Genomic DNA, 4,920 nt, shown 5'->3' on the forward strand with positions numbered 1-4,920 from the left:
TTTTTTTTTTCTTTTATATATTTTACCTACTCATGTAGAATAATATACTCTGTGGAGTTAGAGATACTAATATTTGTTTACTTATATCTGAATATTATCCTGGGATTAGGTTTGGGAAGTCCGGGGGGGTGGGGGGTGGGGGGTCTTTCATATAGCATTGTGTAATATTTGTGATGTTTTCTTTATGATGAAAAATAATAAAAATTTTATATTGGAAAAAAAAGAAGTGAGTTTGCTGCAATTGTCTGAATTGTAACAATTTCTAAAAGGATCAAAAGAGAAGTGGTGGATTGTAAGAGGTAAATATATATATATTAGAAATTGCTTAATGACATTTAATCTCAAATATCTTAGCTAAAATTTAATGAGGGTGTTTAACAAATATAAAATGGAGTAATTTAAGCTTTTAACTGTAGGAGCTTTGGCACATGCAAGGTAGCTGTTGTGATTTATATAAGTAGGTCAACTGAAGCTAGGCATAACCACAAGCAGAGGAAACACAAAAATAAAGATAGAGCTTAGGCTAGCAAAAGGTTATGGTTAAACGGTACAGGTACAACAGGTGCAAGGGGATTTTCCTGGGAGGGTGCAAGAAAAAATTATGTTTAGGCGCTTCGGATTAGCTGATCAAGGTGGGCTTGAGTGCAATAGTGGGGGGTGAAAACAGCATCGAGAAAGGGTATAAATGTCTGCTTTTAAAAATTAGAAGTGTGGCTTGATCTCTTGTGAGAGACTAAGACCACCAACTTTCGCAAAAGTTCAATATACTCTGTTCCTGGAATCCCAAGTGAGTATTTTGTTTTATTTTCAAAAAATCTGAGCCAAACGCTCCAAACAGTAGTATAAGACACAATCCGGTAGTCCAAATCTTCCATTTTCTTTAGCTTCTTGTAACATTTTCAGTTTAATTCTGGCTTTCCTTCCTTGCCAAATAAATTTCAAGATCAGCGTATTCAGATCATCAAAAAACTTTTTCTCTATTTTTATAGGTACTGTTTGGAATAAAAAAAGAAATTTTGGTAGAATATTCATTTTCACAGTAGCTATTCTTCTGTGATGACCTAGGGCACGGCACAGAGGGAACACAGTCAGCTGATAGTTCAAACTGTGCCTTTATTGCTCCAAATGTTCCCCAAATGCTCCCACATTTCTGGCAAGTCCCAGAGCAAGTAAACACACACACACACACACACACACCTTCAGCAACCTTGGCTGCAAGTAGTCTTAAAAGTTTTTCACTCTCTCATGCAGGAAAAGTGTGTATATGGAACAAGCAGTCCTCTTTCAGGTTTTGACTTACACACAGTTGCTAGATTAGAACAGCAATTTACTCAAGGCCAAGTAGATAACAAAGAAAGGAACATACTTCAAAATCTAAGGAGACTGTGGAAATACAAGCTTGCCTGAGAAGTTTCAGAAGAGAAGCCAAAATTCAATCTGAGGTTTGGCACACCAAATCAAGTTTGTCAGCCAGTCCAGTGGTCAGAGTTTCATGGTTTACAAGTAGAAATCACAACATAGAACAGGAGATCAGAGAGTTGTTTCCAATGTTGGCAATGGCATACAAACCTCCAATAATTCAGCGTTTGCTCCTGACAAATGCCCATCCCCACAGTGTCTCCTTAAGTCTCAGTCCCTAGATGTGCCTTGTGGAGAGGGGCAGGGCGCTTTCCTCCCAAGTAGTCCGCCTGCGCTGTTCCCTCCTTCTCTCCACTCTCCATGCTTGAGGATCAGGAGGGGGTGGTCCTTGCTCATCGCCTGAGCTCTGTCTCTCATGTTCATCCTACCCCTGTTCCTCCCTGCTTTCAAGCCACCCCGATCCTGAAAGGCCCTGGCCTGCCTTGGCCTGCTCCTCCCCATATTCCTCTGAAGCCAATGACACCTGCCCCTCGATCTCCGTCAGCTCCAGTTGTGGCTCATCTTCCTTTGCAGATTCAGGCTCTGACAGGGACATGACATCTTTTTTGTTTATCTTTTTATAATCTGCAAGCCACCCAGAGTCATCTTATAGGGGAGATGGGTGGTATAAAAATGTAATAGATAAAAAATAAATAAAGCTAAATTGTGACAGACATTCCCACAGTACATTGGTACATTAGCCAGGTCTTAAAAAACAAGCAAATATTCTGTATAAAAATGAATTCTTCAATGGTATGAGAGCGATAAATGTTCACAATGTCGCTTATTTATACAATGATGGTCACGTGATCACATTTTGAGTGCTTGGCAATCAGCTTCCATTTATGATTGGTTGTAGCATTCTATGGTCACATTTTGCAACTTTTTTGCCATTTTCTAGCAACAATACCCATTGGATAAAATGGTTTGCACTTATGACCCCATGGTTCGCTTAATGATCAAATGGTTTGCTTAACAACTGCAATGACTTGTTTAACTATTGAAAGAATGGTGGTAAAATTGAGTCTGTCTTTATTTATGAATTATGACTGAAATTCCAGTATCAATTGTGGTCATAAGTTGAAGATTAGCTCTATATGCTTTCCACTAAATAGCATAAATACTGGTGGCCATAAAATGTTGAGGTGATGGATATAGATAGACAGTGCTTTTTTTGTAAAAAAAAAAAAAAAAAAAAAGGTGCCGGAACTCACACATGTCATACAACCTGCCTTGCCTACCCTACAAGGTTCCATCCAAAAATGGTGCTGGAACTCTGTTCTGGGCGTTCTATGACAAAAAAGCCCTGTAGATAGATAGATAGATAGATAGATAGATAGATAGATAGATAGATAGATAGATAGATAGATAGATAGATAGATAGATATAGATAGATAGATAGATAGATAGATAGATAGATAGATAGATAGATAGATAGATAGATAGATAGATAGATAGATAGATAGATAGATGGATGGATGTTACAAAGTTATAGAAAATTGCCTTAGATTATGATGCAGCCTGTAAATCTAGCCTTGAGAAAGAGAAGGAGCAATACATCATTAAGATATCAGAAAGACTATTCAGTCTTGAGAAAAAAGAATAGCCTGTCTTAATTTTGTTTGGTACAAGATAGAACAGAGAAATTCTGACAAGCCTTTAAGATTCTGGCATTCTCCCTTACAACAGTAGAAAGTATTCTTGGAATCCTTTTTGCTTCTCTTTCTTGGCTTTGCTAGGCACCAAGAGCCGATGCAGCTGTCATGGCCAGGGATTGGGAATTTCAAGAATTATCATGAAAAGAAAACTTCATGGTATGAATTTGTAATAATATGTGAGGATGACCTTGGTAATGAGGGGAAGAGATATTGCCTACGTTTTGGCCACCAAAACTCTCTCTTTATTAGGTGGAGGGTTTTCATAAACCCAAAGTGTCCCACTACTTTCAAATTGTGACAGAGTTGCATGAACTCTGGGTTGTGGGGATGTATAATTTTCCCACTACCCAAGGTAATCCTTTTCACATCGAACAGAGGTTTTTGTGGCTGAGGAGCCCCTCATCCTTCTCCAGGGCTTGCTTGAATTCAGTGGCTGCCCTGCTGTCCAGTGGCAGAATGCTTTTGGTTTGTGCCCTCATGGTAATTGGGGCTGCTAATTGCTTTATGGGTAACAGCAGTTTGACTATTTCAACCTTCATGCTGTTGTATTGTGGCATCAGTGATAGGGCATCTGCCAAAAAGTTTTTGCCGCCAAGTAAGTACTAGAGAGTAAAATTGAACCCGTGGAAGTGCTGGGCCCATTGAGCCTGTTTAGGGGACAGCTTCCTGGGGATCGTTAATGCTTCAGGGTTTTTATAATCAGTCCATACTTGGAAAGGGATCTTGTTCCCCTCCAGGAAGTGCCTCCAGGTGAGGAGGACCCAGCATACAGCATAAGCTTCCTTCTCCCAGATGGCCCATTGCTGCTCAGTCTCTGTGAGTTTCTTTGAGGTGTAGGTACAAAGTTGCAACTGGCCTTACTGGTTTTCGTGGAGTAGTACTGCATCCACCACTATGTCACTCGCATCTACCTGGATGACAAATGGTTTTTCCGGATCTGAGTATTTTAGCACTGACTGCGGGAAAAAGTTTTTTTAATTTCTCAAATGCCGCCGGGCATTTTAGTGGCTGGCTAAGTTTTGCTTTGTTTTCCCCCTTGGTTTTTAGTAGTTAGTAATGGGGAGTGTGATCTGAGTGAAGGAGGGGATGAATTGTCGATAGAAGATTGCAAAGGACAGAAATCTTTGCAGCTGTTTCCGGGTGCAAGGTGGGGCCCACTCCAAGACTGCTCGTACCTTTTCTAGGTCTATATCTACCCCTTTGTAAGAAATTCGGTACCCCAAATAGTCAATTTTTTCTTTCTGGAATTCACATTTCGAAAGTTTGGCATACAGTTTTGTTGTGGAGAGCTTATTTAGGACTGCTCTGACTAATTTTACATGCTTGGCTTTCATTTTGGTGTAGATTAATATGTCGTCCAGGTACATCAAAAACCCCTTGTTCAAATGTTCATAGAGAACCTTGTTAATTAGGTTAAATACTAAATACTGTGGGTGCTCCTTGTGGTCCAAACAATGTACTTTGAATTGGAACCATCCCAGGGGGCAGTTGAAAACAGTTTTCCACTCATCCCCCTCCTTGATTCTAACTTGGTAATATGCTTCCCACAGGTCTAACTTGGAGAAAATCTTTCCCTTTGAGACATGGGCTAGCATGTCTTTCATGAGAAGCAAGGGGATACACATTGTCCACACACAGTGTTCAAACATCTATAATCCATGCAGAGATGAAGAGGCCTATCTTTTTTTCTCAAAATAGCACTGGTCTGGCCGGTTGAATGCAACCGTGTGCCAAATTCTTATCCATGAATTTGCACAGTTCTTCTAATTCTCAGCAGGGGGGGTCATTGAATAGAGCTTGGGTTTTGGCAACTTAGGTCTGAGGATGATCTCAATGGAACAGTCTGTGGGATGGTTTGGAAGCA

The sequence above is a fragment of the Protobothrops mucrosquamatus genome, unplaced genomic scaffold (genome assembly GCF_001527695.2).
Source record: "Protobothrops mucrosquamatus isolate PMUCROS unplaced genomic scaffold, P.Mucros_1.0 scaffold_262, whole genome shotgun sequence".
Classification (NCBI taxonomy): domain Eukaryota; kingdom Metazoa; phylum Chordata; class Lepidosauria; order Squamata; family Viperidae; genus Protobothrops; species Protobothrops mucrosquamatus.